We start from the raw sequence: 20505 nt of genomic DNA, 5'->3' as shown, positions 1-20505 counted from the left end.
CAATTTGTGACTTTAAAACTGGAAAACAAACTTTCACATTGAAAATGATTTGTAGGAAGACAATAGTTAGAGAAAAACGATTCTGGGGGTGCCTGGCTGCCTCAGTTCATAGAGCATGTGACTCTTAATCCCAGGTTTTAGGTTAAAAACAAACCAACAAAAACAGAAAACAAAAACAAAATTTTAAAACTTCTCCGGTAAGCCTTTAAATGTGGCTAAAACTTACCCCAGTTTCTATGACTTAAACCAAATTCACTAGCCTTCTTTTCTTACACTACTCTATTAACCAAATAAATTTCCGGGCTTCTGTAAATCTGTAACAAATATATTATGCTTATATTTCAACATCATTATGCCTAAAATTAGATTTATCCAAAATTGAAATTGAATACAGGTCAAGCAGCATTTTAACAAGTATCATCCATCAAAATCTCCATACAAGAAATATCTCTAGGCTGCCAGCCACAATGGTCCACGTACTTGGAATACTTCTTAAAAGACAATATTCCAACGCACCAAAATGGCACCCAGAACCGTCCTACCAAGTTATCTATAATGACATTTACCCTTCAGTTTTGTTCCAAGAGAGATAAATACTTAATACACCACTAACTTTCAAGATGAGTTTTAAGGTTAATGTTTGATTCCAAGTTTCTGTATTTTACTCAATAAAAATACTGTTCAACAAATGCTAAAATCTACTCAATTCTTGACCATCTTTTATTTTTTTAAAGATTTTTTATTTATTTATTTATTCATAGAGACACAGAGAGAGAGAGAGAGAGAGAGAGAGGCAGAGACACAGGCAGAGGGAGAAGCAGGCTCCACGCAACAAGCCCGATGTGGAACTCGATCCCGGGTCTCCAGGATCACACCCCGGCTGCAGGTGGCGCTAAACCGCTGTGCCACCAGGGCTGCCCTTGATCATCTTTTATATACCACGGTCTATCTTCTCACTTATCCTTTATATACCATGTAAGGATATCTATGAGGGGGGAAAAAAGACCACTATTCTATGTTAAGCTATTTTAATACAATATAATGCATGCACATTAATTTTAATACTAAAATTAGTGGTCAGTCCTGAGACAAAAGGAGTCTGAGAGACTGCTGAATATAATGAGTCTGGAAAGCAAATATATTAAAAGTTCCAGGCAAGGGGTAAAACGCCACAATGTAGCTATGTGCAAGACATTCAACCACTCCTGTTATCTGCTTTCCCTAAAATGCTTTAACAATTATATCCTGACCTTCACATGAGCTTCTGCTTCTGGGCCCCAACTGCCACTCACCCCCACCCCCCAAGGACCTAAAAACCTCTATTATTTGATTCTGCTCTCATACAGCACATAGGGGCCATCTGTACCACCCAAATCAGGGCTTACCTGTATCTTCTGTCCCATAGTAGACAGTATTACTATTGCCTATTATTTCCTCCAAAATTGTAAGATTTTTCAAAGGAGAGATAATCTCATCCTTGACTTACTTGGAATTGAAGGAAAGTTGGAAATATCCATAAGTATGGATATTTAATTCTATGTTGAGTATAAACCTTATTGATCTAACCTTACGTTAATATGTTATCTTTTTGTAGGTCAGATAAGAATTCAATTTAGATACTTTTTACTTTCAAAAGACTTGAAACAACCCAAGTTATTTTAACAAGTTTAAGACCCCCCATCATTAGCCCCTCCTCTAACAAAGTAAAGTTCAGGGCTGACCTGAAACCACCAAAGTTAGAGGCACCCACTGCACCAGGATAATTCTGATAGCATCCTGCTATGCCGTCTCTCCAGCCTAGTCCTCCCAGATCTCCCAACATCTGCAAAATCCTCTTCCAAGCTAATGCAATCTGATCTGATACAAACCTTGAAAATGCTTCAGCAACAATATATAGTTCTATTACAACATAACTAGGAAAACCCAAAGACTCGTTTTAGAAACTGTTTTATTAGATTTAAAATCCAGTTAAAATTCTATTCAACGTAAACTAATAAATCTGGGGGGAATGACAAAAAAAAAAGTCACCATTTTTAACCATGTTAGTAATTGAGGCAAGAGCCATTAATGGATGCTAAAACTACTGGATGACATTTACAAAAGAATATTTACATCACTTCAAAATATTTCTGCACCGATGCCCTATGAACCCTTGTGAAAAGTGATATATTCACCTTGGGCAAACTTGACAGATAACCACAAAAGTGACCTCACCAATACTGGGACAGACTGACATGTATCTCCTAAACGTTGATGAGGAATATCATTTATGTAGTTTTCCAAGTTTGCACTTTCCAAAAGTGCAAACCCTGAATCTAATCATGAGGGAGCATAAAAACCAAATCAGAGATGCAATTTACTAAACTGGCTGTGCTCCTCAAAAATGTCAGTATCATAGACACTAAAGGCTGAGAAGCCATTCCAGATTACAAGAGTAAATAACCATGTCAACCAAATGCAATGTACATTACATTCCTGGACTGAATCCTGGATTAGAGAAGGAACGCTGCTATGAAGGACATTACTGGAATGAAGGGTGATCAGAATACACCACCTGAAAATATGCCACCTTGACCTAAGAATTACTCTGAGCTGAAGGCAACAGAGAAATAGCAGATACCGGAGGAATTCTCTGCCCCTTCCCTTTCTGTGTAAAAGCAGGACATAAATGTTGCTTTGTGAGTGTCCCTCCTCCGCACTCCAGTACCAGGGAGAGGAGAGGATAATTATCACTACAGACGGCATTGATTTGCATCTGCACAAACAAACCTTGCTAAAATAATTCCTATTATTTTCCATCATCTATTCACCTTCCCACAATTTACCACCCCTAGAAGCTCCAATTCTCCCGTCCTTTTGTCTTGTCACTTGTCCACGATACATGGCCCTTTACTAAAATGGTATATAAGCTCTCTCAAGTCTAACCACTTCCTTGGGTTTCCACTCCTTCAGGGTGAATCTCCAGTATGCATGCAAAATAAATCTTTCCTCTCGTTAATCTGTCCTTCGTTAATTTAATTCACAGGCTCCACCCACTAAAAGCACAGAGGGAAACCTTTTTCCTCCCCCTGTAGCGACACTGATGAAATTTAACTATCATCATCAATGCTAAATTCTCTGCATTCAATAACTATATTGTAATAATAAGAGAATGTTCTCATTCTTAGAAGATACACCTAGAAAATATTCAGTAGTGAAGAGCATAATACCTGCTACTTATTCTTAAAAGGTTCAGAAAAATAATGATATGCGGAGAAACATCCAAATGTGTGGCAAAATGTTACCTACTGGTAAATTTAAGTAATGACATGGGAATTCTTTATGCTATTCTGACAACGCTTAAGTTTGAAAGTATTTTAAAACAAAGTTAAAAATAAAACTCTGCTAAATATTGATATATATCTATATATATCTATATATTTATATATAGATATATATAGACATAGATCTGTTTGACTATCAGAACACAGAAAAATGGGAATTATACAATTGTGTTTCGGGGTAGTATAAAAAGTGATACTTAAGGTGATTTCCCCCCCCCTTAAAAGACCTTTGTTTTAACTCCTGCCCCTTATTCATTCATTCGACAAATATTTATTGAGCAAGACATACGTACTGCAAACTTGTACTCTGGAGAAGGTGAGAAGCGGACTGGAGGGCAGTTCTGAAGGATGAGCGGTGACAGCACCAGTCAGGGAAGGGACAGTAACAGGGCATCATGGGGGTGAGGAGCCAGCATGTAGAGAAGCACTAAAAGGAAACCAGGCAAGTCAAGTTGCAGAAATGACAAGCAGTGTGCTGAAGCACTCGTCCCACACTGAGAGAGGAGCTACATCCTAAAGGACCTTAATATACAACTCCGCAGGGATCTGAATCTCATCCTGGGCAATTCAAGCAAGATTTGGGCCTCTACCTTTCTAATCTCAGCATACACCTAGGGCTCTCCCCTCGTTCATCTCAGCCAAGATCAAATCTCTATACAAGGCCCACAGACAGGTACAGTAAAAGACAATACAACAAGAGGCTTCTGAAGTTTAACTCTTTCCTTTAGAGAAGACGTTCCTTTTCCTGGTTATTATCATTGGATTATACTGGAACTCCCCCTGTTTGCACATTCAAAGTCCCCTGTCCCAGGCACTACTCACCCACTTACCCCAATCGTGGAGGAACCCAGATGGTTGGTCACCCTATCTCTAGCAACGATTCTCTGTACTTAGCTGCCTGTTGCACATTTCCACGTAGAGATCCACATTCAGCTATCAAGGGAACTTGGAACTGTTCCAAAAACTGAACTAATCTACTAGGAAAGATGAAGATTCATTACTGCTAAATACAATTTCAAAGAATATATCCATTACGGGAATTAGAGATTTGTTTCAAAAAGTAGAGAATAAATGCAGCCTCCTAAGGTCACCACCCTTGTTTTGTTCAGTTTTCTCACAATTAAACCCAGTACACACATATTAAAGAATCCAGATGAGAGAGGAAAAGAGGGGGCTCCAAAGGCAGTGCTGACAGAGTCCTTTTGTGGGTCACAAGATCCTGAAATGACCTCATCTGCCTTTCCACCTCAGCCTCACGTCTACCACAGGACCTGCAAACATGCCAGCTTCCGGCTCCTTCCTCTTCCTCCCCAACAGAATCCCACAACATATCCATGTAATTCATTAACTAAGTAAAATATGCAAATCACTAAGAACAGGGGTACGATGTTCGATGTTCGGTGTGAAAAAGAGAACTTCCTGTACTGGAGGGAGGAGGTGAGCCCCTGCAAGAGCCCTGCTAAAGGAGGCTTGGCTGAAGGGACAACTGAGAGCACTTGGCATTACTGCCATATTTTGGGACTATAAAGAGTGGGAAAGGAGCAGGAACCAAAACTACAACCTCAGGCTCATCTTTCTCAGGGTATTTATAACCCTCTTATGGAAAAAAAAAAAAGGAAGAAAGAAGAAAGGAAAGGAAAGGAAGGAAAGAAAAGAAAGGAAAGAAAAGGAAAGGAAAGGAAAGGAGAGAAAAGAAAGAAAAGAAAAGAAAAAAGAAAAGAAAAGAAAAGAAAAGAAAAGAAAAGAAAAGAAAAGAAAAGAAAAGAAAAAGAAAGAAAAGAGAAAAGAACGAACACAGGGAAGAATCCACACTAGACCAAAGGCCAAAACTGGCAGCTGCCATACCCTGCAAAGCCAGCGTGTTGTTAGTATCCGACGCTGCCCGAACACCAGCACAGGTGCAAGGACGCTCAATAGGTTTCAGAATTCTCCACACCTGCTTACACCTTACTGCATGGATAAAGTCTGGCACCTGTAAGGGACCTACCTACACAATAAGTAAACTGTCTGACTGGCAATGGACAATGAGACACAGACAGTATGCAACGCTAAAAGCATAAGTAAATATTTGTCATCTGCCAGACTCAGCCTCTTGCCCAGGCTACCAAGCATCAGTCCCAGGGGGAAAAAAAGTGATTAAAAACAAAAAAAAAGAGTACTAATGGAGCTCAAAGAAGCATATAACTAGGTATGGAGAAAACATGAATCAAACCAAGATAAAGCAAGATGACTCAAAATCTTTAATGGATTCCCTTGGCACATAGGATAAAATCCAAAATCCTTACTACATATGGCCTTGCATCTATCTCTAACTGGGGTTTAGGTAACTCTGCTACCTCCCTGCAGCTCTGAGAATCTCTCAGCACCTCCACCAACTCCTTCCTACACCCCAGAGCCTTTGTACTTACCATCCCCCAGCTAACTGCTCCTCAGCCTGTAGGTCTCATCACCACTGTCCCTTTTTCAGAAAGTCAACAGCTTCAGTGAAAAGATAGTAAATTTGTGCATCCAGAACAAACTACCAACTGAGGTGCCTGGCATATGCGGGATCTTTTTGAATAAATGAATAAATGCCAACAATTCTCACTACTAATAAGTAATACTTAGGTAAAGTTTAATTGAATACTGACTGCCCCACTCCCAAAGAATTATTAAGATACTATTATTTCCTACTTTAATTACTTATTTTTATTTTTACTATCCCTTAAAAAAAAATCCTGCAAAGAACCAAACAGGTTACATTGTAATTCACTAGTCAAATTAATCCAAAATGAATTCAAGTCTTTAGAAAACAATTAATCCGAAATTAATCCAAACTGTAGCAAAGTTAAAAATTTAGCTCCAAGAGGCACCTGGGTGGCTAAGGCAGTTAAGTGTTCAACTCTTGGTTGCAGTTCAGGTCGTGATCTAGGGTTGTGAGATCGAGCCCTGTGTGGAGTTCTGTGCTGGGTGTAGAGCCTGCTTAAGATTTCTCTCTCCCTCTGCCCCTACTCCCCTTCTCTCTAATTTAAAAAAAAAAAAAAAAAAAAAAGCTCCAAATCTAATTACAGATTTCACACAGCAATAGCTTTTGGATATAATTTGTTTTCGGGGAACTAACTTGATTCATATAAATCACACTTATGCCTAAATTCTAAGAGTATAAAAAACCTAATTTGAGTGGCATTAACCACAGTTTATTCTCCCACAAACCACAAGAAAGAGTACTCTTTATATTAAATCACTTAACAATCTCTTAAAAAGTTGTAGTTTTTCCAAATGGAGCAAAGTTTTATCTGATTATTTTTAGTATCAATTACTTCTTAGTAGCCACTCAAGAAAGTATTTTAGGAGAAGTGAGCAAATTCCTTGAAAAACACAATCTAAAGAAACAGAACATTTGAAGAGGCCTATAGCTTTTAAAGAAGATGGATTATTAAAAACTCCCAAGCCCAGATGGCTTCACTAGAGTGAATGCTTCTAAACATTTAAAGAAATAACTACAATCTTAAAAACAAACCCTTCAGGAGGACTGAAATGAGAGGGGATACTTTCCACCCCTTCCATGAGACTAGCATAAAGTTGACACCAAAATCTGACAAGGGCATTACAATAAAGGAAAATTATAGACCTATGTCTCAAACTAAAAATGTGAAAATTTCCTCCTAACCAAAATAGGAGGAAACTGAATCCAGGAATATATAAAAGGAAAATGGATCATGACCAGTGTGGTTTATCACAGGAATGCAAGGATGGCTTAACATGCAAAAGTCAACTGATTTTCTGATATTTAATATAAAGTGTCAATACTTAAAGACAGAGTGAGTAACAGCACAAGAAGAGACAATGCAACAGAACAGACTATGGAAAGAGACTCACCTATATGGGGTTATTTAATTAGTGGATTAACTGTGTATCCAGATGGAAAAAGTGAGTCGTTAACTCCATCCTCAAGTCATACACAAAAATCAATGTCAGTTGAGGGGTGCCTGGGTGGCTCAGTCAGTTAAGTGTCTACCTTTGGCTCAAGTCATGATCTCAAGGTCCTGAGATTGAGCCCCACATCAGGCTCCCCACTAAGTGGGGAGTCTGCTTCTCCCTCTCCCTCTCCCCCTGCTCATGCTCTTTCTCTCAAATAAAAAAAAAAAATCTTTTTAAAAAAGAAAAGGAAATTCCTCCATGTTCCTGGAATGAGTAAAAATTTCTTAGACAAGACACTAAAAGTAGTAACTATAAAGGGAAAAAATTGACAAACTGGATTAGATTAATATTTAAAATATCTATTTATTACATGAACTGATTATGTGAGTGAAAAGGTGAGGCAGGGTTGGAGACACATAAACAATTTCTACAAATCAGTAAGGAACAGGGAGACAAGTATACACAGATGCTGAGCAGAGGACTTTAACTCACAGGACATCAAATGATCTATAATCTCCATAAGCAATTAGAAGGATACAAATTAAACCACAAGGACCTGCTACCACACCCATCAGAATGGCCTAAATGAAGAGGACACACGGTATCAAGTGTGAGAGAGGATGTGGAGCAGAAAGAACGTATCTGCTCTGAATATACACATACTCTATAACCCAAATAATTCCATTCTACATGTATACCTGACTGATACACATATATTCACCAAAAAAATCCACAAGAACTAAGAACTGCACTATCCCTAACAGCCAAAAATGAAACAAACCAAATGTCCATCAGCAATACACAGGCAAGTTAATACTGACATATTCATGTAACAGAATGCCATACATCATCAGATGATGCAATGGAATGGATCTCACACACTTAAGATGTTAAGTGAAGAAACTCAACACAAAATCATACCATATAACTTCAACTACATAGAGTTAAAAATAAGGAAAAGTCAGTATGGTGCCCCCCCCCCCTTTTTTTTGGCCAGGGGGTGGAGGGGTGTGAATGCCTGGATACACTTTGCATTTCCTTGTAATTTATGCACTTTCCTGTTTATCAGCTGAAACTGATGCCATTTTAAGTTTATTTTGAAAGAGAAGTAAACAACCCTCAATGCAATACGTAAAAATTCTTTTTTTTTTTTGCCATGGTGCATATGTGAGACAGGAAGGAGATTTACCTTTACTGAGCACTCAAATTTTATTATTTAATTTCATTCTCAAAACCCTGAAACAAGTCTCATCTTCATTTTACAGGATTTGAAATAGTTTACCCAATGCCATTTGACCAATAAATGGGAGAAGTGGAATTCTATTTAAGAGTCTGACTCCAAACGTATTTCCACGATATGCGATAAACTATGGTCTCAGAGGAGGTGTCTATTTACACTGATACGCCAGTCAAAATAAGCTACTTCTGGATACGTTCCTTTTGATCTCACCAGGTGGTTGAAAAAAGAGTGAATCCAAGTCAAAATCAACAGAAGTAAACTGAGTATTTAATTTTAGCTGAAACTGCATACACATATAAATAAATACTGCCTTAATTTTAAAGCCTTTGGCAGTTGAAATCAGCTCTGTCCATGACCTCTCCCTTGGCCCTTCTAGTCTAGGAACATAGGTGCTCATTAAATGCGCAATGACTATATAGCTCACCATTTTTTCTAGTATCTTGACTCCATACAGCTGATGACGAAACATGCAAATACTACATAATGACTTCTCCAGTGAAATGAAAAGTACGACCTTAAAAGAGATCACTATCATAAAGGGAGTTCAGACATGGTGAAATAAACTAAATTAAAATTACAGAAACTACAACATTCCATGCAACTGTCTTCGCTCAGTACAGACCACACAAGTAAGCATTTTGCCAGAACATTTGCCACAGATACAGATAATACAGATCCCATACATGTACATGTGTATTGTGTGTATATGTATGCAAGCATGTGTGTGCATGCATGTCCACATGCTTAAAAAAGGCTTTAAGAAAATTATTTATTTCCCTCTTCTTGGCCAAAGTACAGACCCAACTCACAAGTTAAAAAAAAACTTCCCAGATTTCTCCCAATGTTCAGCACACAAAAACTAGCTATTTACAAAGATTTGAGTGTAAAAACAATATCCTCCTTCAGTACCACATCATATGTCAGTGGAGATTTTTTACAAACATATCCCAAAAGGATAGCACTATTTGGCAATATTTTATTTTTCATATTTTACTGAAGAAGGGCTGAAAACTGAAGGCCATATATTGGATAAGCAAAAAAGAATTATTCTTTTGAAGAAACTGTTTAGACAAGAAAGTATAGCTTGCCTTTTCAGTTCAATTTACAGACTGCATTCAAATGCCTAAGGTAAAAAAAGGTTAAAAAAAAAAAAAAGCCTAAGGTAGGTTGTTCTGTCATTTGTTCCTATGTTTTTTATCAACAAAATCCCGCCTTTTTCTGAAAATATCCAAAATTATGTTTGGTCTAAGATTAACAAATTTCTTGAGTTTATTATATGCAGCAGGTACGTATAACGATTTAGAAGTCATGGATTTCTCCTTTTTAATGCTTAGCTATACAAGACTGAGAAAAGCTAGGTAATCTCAGTATAGTGTTATGTACAAAATAAAAGCCTTTAAACTTAAAATGCCAGGGTGTCTATTAGACACTTTTCTCCTCTGGATGGCCTCTCGATGGGTTACCTGCTCTTCCCCATACGGATAGAAGGCTTTAAAAGGTTTATCAGGTTTTCCCTCATTAACAAGTATTTACTAAGCTGTCCTAGAAGCAGAGACAGGAAATGAAGACTCCACTGTATCCAAACGACTCTGCCACCCGTTCAAGGCAAGATCTAGCTCTTTCTACTTTTCAAGATGACTTCCCAGGGGTTTCCATCCTGCTCAGAAAAGCTCACAATTCCACCGTCTCCTTTCTCATGGTCACTGTACAGAAACCTTAATATGCAGAGAAATGTAGCCTCTCTTTTCCATGCCTCATATTTAGTTAAGGTTCTCAGCCTGAAAAACGGAGAGGTCCCAGAATTGTGAGTTCAAAGATCACTGACTATAAAATATTTAGAGACTGATAAATGTTCTCATTTTACTAGTGAGAAAATTAAAGCTAAGTCTAGAAAGGCAAGGTGACCTGCCCTTAACACTCAGCTAGTTACTTAGAAGTAAAGCCAGGTTTCTTAACCACACATCACTTTGCACTGTTCATTCCATTTCATCATATCATGTGGAACTTGCGCCTCAGTCATCCAGAACTGTGTCACTGTTGCTCAGTTAACCTATAGTTTGTCTTAAATGCATAGACATATCCTAATCAAGCATCTACAAATGGGATGCAGGAGGAGGTCCCTGCAACTCCCATAATGGTATGTAAAAGTATAAGCATGTACATTTTTCTGGATATCAGATTCACATCTTTCATCAAATCAGTAGTCTCCAAAGAGTGGGAACCACTAGCCGACACTAAGGACATGTGATAGATATATAAAAAGTTCATGACAGTTTGAAATATAGATTAAAGGATCATGCATTTACTCAGGTCTAATAGAAGAATAATGTGGGAGGAGGTGCCTGTGTGGCTCAGTCAGTTAAGTCTTCAGGTCACGATCCTGAGGTCCTGGGATCGAGTCGGAGTCAGGCTCCCCACTCAGCAGGGAGTCTACTTCTCCCTTTCCCCCTGCTTCGTGTTCTCTCTCTCTCTCAAATATAAATAAAGTCTTTAGAAAAAAGAAGAAGAATGGTTATTAAGGGAGAGCTAGCAATATTAAGGCACTATTACACTTGGTATCACTGTTAGAGACCCAATTAGAGAGCTGGACCATTTGATACAGTGTAGACCATTCTCAGTATAGAAACCTTCCTATGAAATATTGCTCTCAAGCCCTCCTCTCTTTCATCTTCCATTATAAATGTACTGGACATACATCTCTATAGTGATAATTTGGGGGGAATCACAATACAATCACATTAGGAACATAAGCAAGATTTTCTGTAATGCAGATAAATGAAAAACAGTATCAGCTAAATGTTATCAAATAGTAGTTTATGTGCCAGACATAGGCTGAAGGTTTAAGAAACTCATTTTTTCCTCACAACCTCAAGAGGTAATATGACCAGTCTACCAATGAGGGAGCTAACACTCAGAAAGATTGCCATATGCCCTAGGCTCCTCAGCTACAAACTGGAAGAAATCAACATTTGAACCCTGGTCTCTCTGACATCAAACACTTGCTCTTCAACATCCTTATAATGCTCTGATAAAATATTAATATTTAATTTTGCAAGGTGGCAAAAGCTTAAAAGATCACTGGTCAGAGTTCTTCATGAGCCACAGCTGGGCAGCAGGATGTGTGAGAGAAGGAAAGGCCATTCAAACCTTTGGGTTCATCATGTTAATTTTGCCTTCCTGGGCTGTTACCAATAGAAAGACAGAAATCCTGGAATCCCGAAGTATTAGACAAGTCTACTGCTTTTCTTTTCCCCTTCAAATATGGTTACTGATCCAACTCCTTAGTCAAAGAACCTTTCTAACATCATTTCAAAGATCAATTTTTAAATTGAGATCCTTCTCTTACTATTTCAGTTAAGTACATTCGTTTTAAAATTCTGAACAGGTATGCTGACATTTTCTAATTCCCAGGGGACTTTCCAAATGTTTTTTAAATCGCTACTTTATTATATACATTGAGCTAGCAGCTAAAACAAAACCACCATACAACTATCAGTGAGGCTCCTTCAACACTGAGAAAGCTTTCAATACCAGCAAAACTCCCAATTCTTATAGCACTTTTCCTCTATGAAATTCTTAATATTTGTCTTGGTCAACAATGTTCCTATGCACCTAGTCATGTGGACATCACAAATGAGGGGCAAACAATAGTCAGCATGATTTGTCCAAAATCAGAAGTATAATGATTTTTTTAAAGATTTATTTATTTATTCATGAGAAACAGAGAGAGGCAGAGACACAGGCTGAGGGAGAAGCATGCTCCCCACAGGGAGCCCAATGCGGATCTCAGTCCCAGGACCCCGGGATCACGCCCCAGGGCCCAAGGCAGATGCTCAAAGACTAAGCCACCAGTAATAATTTTTTTTAAAAGCTTTAATATATAAGCAATATTATTCTCCAAAAATCCATCTTAGCTTATAAATACTTTTATTTTAAAAGTGAAAATATAAACTAATCTATTCATTCGACAAATCTGAATTTGTTGACATCCTTACTATCTTAAAAACCTTTACACAGCCAAGACATTTAGTATCACCATGAGTTCAAAAATGAAACACCATGACCAAAATGTAATTATTTCTTCCTAGTAACAGTCCTCCTGACATCCTCAGACAATGCTTTCTTGTAGCATATTCTTAGTCACTTATTTAAAATGTAAAGCAACTTTGTATTCTAAAAGTAGCAACAATTCATTGACAATTTCAGATAAACAGGAGAGCCACTTTGTACTTGGGATTTATTTTAACAAAGGCCTTTTTACATGACTGAAAATTTAAATTTCATCAGCTAGATCTCAAAAATACTGCTTTTCTCTCTGAATTCACTCACTGAGTATACACCACCACATAAGAAAGGCAAACAACACACATTCCTAAAGACTGGCGGAAAGAAGGTGGAAAATCCTGACTGCCTATACTGTCCAGAAAGGAAGAAAGGAGTTCATTTGTGAATGGATTGTTATTCAGCATCTGTCAAAAGCCTGAATGAGACAAGTGATATTTCAGGGACATCAGCTTAAAGATAAATTAACTAAACTCTAATGAATCAAATTACCAGAACAATGCACACCCCTATATTACTGAGGCTTTTCTATTATGCCTAAGGCTTTCAGACACTTTCTGTAAAATGGCAGGTGAAAAATGTTTCTCTATCATTTGTAAAACATTTTCTCTATATATTGTTAATGTCATTTTGTGCAAGAATCCAAACGATTAATTATTCTTCATACAAGAGAAAAGTCTGCTTCTCCTGGTATACTTCCTCTCATAAATCAATGCCAACTATAATTAGTCTTATTTCCTCTTTTGCTTTGACTAATAAAAATTTAAAAAAGAAAAACATCTCTTTAGTTACGCACCAATGCTGAGCCATCCTTGCCCTAAGCCTCTCCTCTAATTACCCTCTAGCATCTTCCATACTCTACCCCTCAACCTCTGCCATTACATTTAGTCTTCTCAAACCTATTAAGACAATCTCAAATCCTTTCTCAAAGTAGACAAAAAATAAAGTAATAAACAGTTGCCTCTACAAAATCTATACTAATACTAGAATCACTTTAGCAGAAATCAGTTGTAACTAAAAATCAGCCTGTATCATGCAAACAATGTGGTAAACATCAAAGAATCAGAAAATAAAAACTAAAATAAGATCCACCTCACAGGCTAAGGAGGTAAACTCCCAAAGAGATAATGCCGCCTCCTTAGATTCCTGTCTACTTTGGCAAGTCATTAGTGCATAATGATAGGGAAAAAAAATATTACAAAGAAACCTGTTAATAACAGCTAGTATAATATATATACATCCATTGGGGTTTCTGGAAAAAGTAAACTCTTGAGTGTCCAAAAAGCAGGGCATAAGGTAAACAAGATACATCACTTGGCTTCAACTTAATATTTACACAAGTTAAACACGGACCTTCCCAGTCTTTTCTAGCATCCCCCAGAGCACAACAAAACCTCACGATGAAGCAACTGAATGACCTCAGTTACTTGAACATCCACTTGTCAGTGACAGGAAGTAAGACCATAAAAAAATGAGCAAATCCTGGAGATTGAAGTCTTTTATTGACACGGAGGAGTGGTTTATAGTCTAGTATAACTGCCTGGAACAACCCTCAGAAAACTCATATTGCAATAAATTCTGAGTCTAGTGTTTTGATGACTGAGAAACAGTCTGACCGCTACTAAGGATAGATCCAAAAGTGGTGAAAGCAGGCACTCACACGGATACCTGTATATCTATGTTCAGAGGAGCACTATTCACAAAGCCAAAAGGTAAAAGCAACCCAAGTGTCCATCCACAGAAATATAGACAAAATGCGTGTGTGTAATGAATATTATTTGGCCTTAAAAAAGACGGAAATTCTGTCACAGGCTACAACATGAATGAACCCTGAAGACTATGCTAGGTCAAATAAGGCAGTCGCAAAAGGACAATTATCTTAGGACTCCACTTATATGAGTTCCCAGAGCAGTCAGATCACCAGAGACAGAAGAGTGGAGGTTGCCCAGGTCTGGGAGGAGGGTGGAACAGGGCATTAGTGTTTAATGTGGGCAGGCCTCCGGTTGAAGATGAAAAAGTTTTGAAGATGGATGGTGGTGATGGTTACAAAACAACACATATATACTTAATGTCACCAAGCTGCTCACTTAAAAAATGGTTAAAATGGGAAAAAAATGGTTAAAATGGTAAACTTTGTAATACATATTTTACCACAAAAAAAGGGGGGGGGAATCTGAATTATTCAGTTAATCAGAGGTCACCAAATTATTTAAGGTTAGGACTTTCATTCATTCAATAGATATTAACTAAGGACTTGCCTGCATGTTATGCAGGTTTTTCTCCTAAAATCCATTTGGCACAACAATGCTTAGAGAGAGCCCCCACACAAGGACTCTGAAATCACACCATGAGTGAATCCTGACTGCCACTTCCAGATTCATATCTCAGGTCAATAAGCTGAGTCTTAGTTTCCTTACATGTAAAATAAGGACAATATTGAATCTGCTTCATGGTCACAGTGAGGATTAATTGGACAATGTATATGACAACAGTTGAAACATCTTGGCACATAATAAGGAGGCACGTTTTATTTAAAAAGGTGTCCCTTCTTTCCTGTGCCACAAGTAACGACCACAGGATGTTAAGGCCACGGAGCGAGAGAACCCCTAATGAAATACTACTTTCTGAAACGAAACCAGCATCTCAAATGTCAGACAGTGGCAGGGAATAAATTATCTCAGTGTCATAAAAGTCATCTTTCCTAGAAGGTAGCACTACACCAAAAGAACCACCAGCTATGTAACACCACAGAAATCACTATCAAATAAGAATCATGAGCCACATCAAAACAAACAGTCTTCTAAAATCAAGACAACTTCGCAACAGCAAGACAACTTTGCTCTACAATTCCTACAAAGAGCCACAGGCGTACTACGGTAGGCAGTCTTAACCTTTAATGATGAGATGATACCACGAGCCTAAAATGATGGCCGGAAGAGAAAAAGATCTTTTCTCCCCAAATTAAATTCACTAATACACCTTTTCTTAAAACAACAGCCTGTTGATGCTGTGAATAAACCTGTTAACCCATGTGACCACTTAAACGTTCATAGTGACCATATTAAAGACAATCTTTATAGTATTTCTAACCTATACACAGAGCAAGTCTGATATGGCCTAAAATGAAGTTCTGAGCTACGTATATGCGCATGCACGTGTATGTGCGTGTGTCTGGCATATGTTCCACAGTACACGTGTGCCACAGGTAGGAGCTCACTCTAAAGACCACGCCATGCAAAAACAGACTTGATTATTCCAGAGCCTAGATATTAATAACATTCCCCAGAGTACGACTAGTGCTAAAATCACTATTCCCTAGCAGTCTCATTCACAATCCTGTGATACCATCTGCCCTCTAACAAATTGCTGGAGCTCTTGGGCTAAGACGCCTATTCTTACTCAGGACGCTTCATGCTTTTAGGGCAATCCAGTCTCGGCCTAGCGCACCTTTTATTATTAATATGCACGTTTAAAAAAAACACAAAACTTCCCGAAGTTCCTCAACTCCTAAACACCCCCTCCCCCCGCCCTTTTCCATTCCCGGAGCCTGCTGCAACTTGCAGAACATGTGCCAGAAGACGCAGCTGAAAACACTGAGGTCGTAAAGGCTTGAGGAAACAATGCAAAAAGGCCGGAGAAGCACCTCCAGGCAGCGCCGACCTCCAAGCAACCGCTCTTTAATAAGAGCGCAGGCTTCTTAAAAAAGTGGGATAGTCCTGAGAATGCTTGAGGCTTTGCAGGCGGATCTGTTAACACGTCGCCTAAAGGAAGGACCGACTCCCTCCCTCCCTCCCTCCCTCCCTTGCACGGAAGCCCTGGCTGCACACCACGGGGCACCGCTCCTCGCTCATCCGCGTTCCTGCAGATCCCCGGGCTGCGTGAGACGTGCACGGGGGGCGGCGTGGTCCGTGAGCTCCGCTTCGGGCCAGAGCCTGGATTCCAGGCGGCTCAGCTTTTTTTTTTTTTTTTTTTTTTTTCCTCCTCTTCCAGGCAATCCACGTCAATCAGCTGTGCTCCCCTACAAACCTACACCGACTTCCCCAAGATTTAAGAAAAAAAAAAATATATATATATATATATGTACACAATAAATAAATAAATAAATAACCCCTCCAGAAAGAAAAGCTCGTTTTTGCAGGGTTCGAGAGGCATTCCGGGCACATAAAAAAAATAATAATAATAAAATAAAATAAATCGGAGGGGAGGGGAGGGGAGGGGCGGAACGACGGCCCCGCGGCCACCCGCCCCCGGGGTCGGGTCGGGTCGGGGCGGGGCGGGGGGGGGGGCTGACCTGGGCACCTGCCAGCGGGCGCGAGCAGTCCTGGGCGGCCTCCGGGGTGCGCGGCGCGGGACCTGTCAACGCCCGCCGCCCCCGGGGGCCCCCCAGGCCGCGCCCCCCCGCCGCCCCGGGGGCCCCGCCAGGCCGCGCCCTCCGCCCCTCCCCCCGCCGCGCGCCCGCCCCCCCCCCCCCGCGCCCCGCACACAAAGCGCCGCCGCGGGAGCCCGCCTCACCTGCAGCACGGGCCGCCGCGGGCCTTCGAGAACCATCGGCCCCCGCTCCGGCGCGCGCGCGTCACAGCCCAGGCCTCCCGGTGCCGCCCGGCGCCGCCGCCGCCGCCGCCATTTCCTCCCGCTCGCCGGCGTCGCCTCGTCGCCGCTGTCAGGTTACTCCATTCACCTGGGCCTGCAGCCGCCCGCGCCGCGCCGCGCCTCCGCCTCGACCCCTCCCGCCGGCGCCTGCGGAGACTGCGCAGAGCCCGGCCCGCCCGCAGCCCGCGCACGGCCCGCGGCGACGGCGCACAGCCGCTCGGAGAACCCCCCCGCCCCCCCGCGCGCGTGCGCGCCCCCACGCTCCGCTCGCCGCGCCCCGGCATGAGAGCGGGCCCCTGATTGGGCGGACGGCGGCGGTGAAAGGTCAACCGGGGCGCCGCAGCCACTCAGGAGGCGGGACACAGCGGCGCGGGAGGCGGAAGCCAGGCGGCGCGTGCGGCCCAGCGCTCACTGCGGACCAGGGGCGCCCCGGCCCCTTCGCCGCCGGCTCGGGGGCTCATGGGCGCCGGCTCCTCTCGGAATTCGTCCGCCTCCATTGTGACCCCTCTGGCTGCCCCCTCGCCGGCCCCCCTTCTTAAAGGGCCCTCCTTGCTCGCCCGCTGCTCCCGCCCCTCCCGCCCCGCGGGCGCGCGGCCCTCGGCATTTGGGGCGACCCCACCCCCACCCCCCCCGGAACTGGGACGGCCGGAGCGCGCGTGCGCGGCCCCACTTATGCAAATTGCTCATTTGCATAGGTCGCCAACCTCTGCCGACTACAGTGTGGCTGGACGCCGAGGCAGGGATTGGCTTAAAGAGCATCCTGTTAATGGGTCCCGAAACGTAGACCTCTCCTGCAGAGGACGCTGCCCCCTCTCCCCCCCCCCCAATGCTGTAACATGGGCTTTATTAGGAAAAAAAAAAAAAATTAAATGCAGAGAAACTGTACCGCAGAGGAGACGTGGGAACAAGGACCGTGTTGCACACCTGCAGCCTTCACGCTTAGCACCTACCGCGTGGTTAGAGACCTCGCTGCTACGGGCCGCCAGCGCCCTGGGGGCTCTTGGGCGCTTGAAAGTTGGCCTGTCCCGGCTCAGATGTGCTGGTTGGGACTCCTGCAGGTGTTCTTTACCCCGGGGAGGTGGGGAGGGGGGATGTAGGATATCGCACACTGATCATTTATTTTTTTTTATAATAAATTTATTTTTTATTGGTGTTCAATTTGCCAACATACAGAATAACACCCAGTGCTCATCCCGTCAAGTGCCCACCCTCAGTGCCCGTCACCCAGTCACCCCCACCCCCTCACCCCCCGCCCTCCTCCTCCCCTTCCACCACCCCTAGTTCGTTTCCCAGAGTTAGGAGTCTTCCATGTTCTGTCATTTATCTTATCGAATACATGTTGAAGTGGTGATCTTTGTGTACGTTGGGATGAACATCAGTTTCACTCGTTTCTTTTTCTTTCCTTTGTTAAATGGGAGTGATGGAAGCATTTTAATGTCCTGCGTGGCCCGCATTTCATTGCGGTTGGACAGGCGGCTCTAGGGCTTACAGGCCTGTGATAAGAGTGTGGGGATGCCTGGGGGGCTCAGCGGTTTAGGGCCGCCTTGACCTAGGGTGACCCTGGAGACCCAGGATAGAGACCCACGTCCGGCTCCCCGCAGGGAGCCTGCTTCTCCCTCTACCTGTGTCTCTGCCTCTCTCTCTCTTTCTCTCTCATGAATGAATAAATTAAATCTTTAAAAAAAGGGGGGGGGGCAGCCCTGGTGGCTCAACGGTTTAGCGCGGCCTTCAGCCCAGGGTGTGATGCTGGAGACCCAGGATCAAGTCCCACGTTGGGCTCCCTGCATGGAGCCTGCTTCTCGAGACCTCTACCTGTGTCTCTCGTGAATAAATAAATAAAATCTAAGAAAAAAAAAAAAAAAGAATGTGGACCCTGTGGGATGGGCGAGGTAACTGCACCCATTTTAACCGCTGGAGAAACTGGTTCACCTCCAGCAAGCAAGCAGCTAATGGTGAACAACGGAGGTTAGAACCGCACCCAGGTCGTCTGGCTTGGGGACTAGTGTGCTGTCAAAGCGGTACTCAGATTCGGATCGTTTTTCTACCGTAAATTGGCTTGAAGTTTCACCCAAACTTAGACCATGCATAGGCAAAAACGAGGAAACAGAATGCCCTTGGGCAGACCTCCGTAAGAGCATTTCTTGTATGTTAAGCTTGTGGACAACAGACCTCCCCAGGAACACATATTAAGGCTTTGGGGAGATAATGCTCCGTGAGAAGGATGGCTTCTCAGGGTGAAGATAGGCTGGGATCCACTAGCAGTGGGAGTTTGTGGGCAGGTAAAACTTCTAGCCCCTCCTGCTGTCTTTTCAATCTGTCCAGACTAGCTGGGCTTCTCCATCGGCAGGTTTGTCAGACTTTGTTCACTTATTTTTTTTTAATTTTAAAAATAAGTGGCACATACATATGGTTCATCCATCAAACAGCATAAAAGTACATGTAGTAGAAAGAATCTCTTTCCCACATCTGTCCCCAGACAGGTAACTGGTGCTTCTTATTCTTTTGCAGAAATTTTTTATGCATCTACAAGCCAAGGCTTCCTCATTTACAAAAATGGTAACATGCTATACATACCTACCATACTTTACTTTTTTAAAACATAATGTATCAAGAATATACTTCATAGCAATATATACAGAGCTCCTTGCTATTTTTTTCAGTCACCATTACATTTATGCTGGGGTGTGCCATAATTTATTTAACCAAATCTCTATTGGTAGACATTTAACTTCTGGTCTTTTGCAATTAAACATTGATCCACTTGGAACTGATTCAGTATATGGGATAAGGGATGCATCCAAATTATTTTTCTTTCCAGATGGCTACACAGTTTGCCACTTATTAGCCATTTGTTGAAGAGTTCACTTCTACACTCTGCATTTTGTTCCAATGATCTATCTATTCATGCTCCAGTTGCTGGTTTGTTTTCAAATCTGGAGACATATACTCTTGTAAGGGATAGAGTTTCACACTTTGTTTGGATCACTAGAAATCTTAGAGCTAATATTTCAGCCCATGGTAAGCAATAGTACATTACCATGTGGTATGCATTTTCTGTGGGCTAATTTTTATTTTCTCTTTGCCCTGATTGTTTCCATAGTTTGTTTTATTTTTTGGGAGAACAGGCCAGGGTATAAATATACCTTTGTTTAACACTCTCTATTTGCAAGTAACAGAGACCAACCTGAAGTAACTTCACCAAAAGGGAAGAATTTTATCATAAGGCTATAGGAGCTTCTCACAAAAGCTGGGAGCAGGAATACAGCTACAGCAAAGAATGAGACCCAGGAGTTGGAAAGCTTTCAGGAATTCAAAAGTACTGTCTGTGTCCTTCTTCTGTGATTTTTTTCCCTCCGTATCTGCTTATCTGTGTATCTTTCTCTGCTATCT

General features: G+C 41.7%; 1 protein-coding gene across 3 annotated transcripts in view; it reads right to left on the bottom strand.

Moving 5' to 3' along the window:
- Window positions 1-17635, bottom strand: part of DICER1 (dicer 1, ribonuclease III) — a 73210-nt gene extending 55575 nt beyond the window's left edge. For 2 of the 3 annotated variants that reach the window (XM_041758222.1, XM_041758223.1), the window contains exon 1: window positions 17038-17374. The gene's annotated coding sequence lies outside the window, so the exon portion shown is untranslated. Of the gene's footprint in view, window positions 1-3616; window positions 3751-17037 lie in introns of all 3 variants that reach the window. The other variant, XM_041758224.1, reaches the window with a different exon arrangement.
- Between the last annotated feature and the right edge of the window lie 2870 nt (window positions 17636-20505).

The sequence above is a fragment of the Vulpes lagopus genome, chromosome 6, assembly GCF_018345385.1.
Source record: "Vulpes lagopus strain Blue_001 chromosome 6, ASM1834538v1, whole genome shotgun sequence".
NCBI lineage: Eukaryota > Metazoa > Chordata > Mammalia > Carnivora > Canidae > Vulpes > Vulpes lagopus.
Note: the sequence above shows the minus strand (reverse complement) of the source record. Positions and strands in the feature narration are given on the sequence as shown.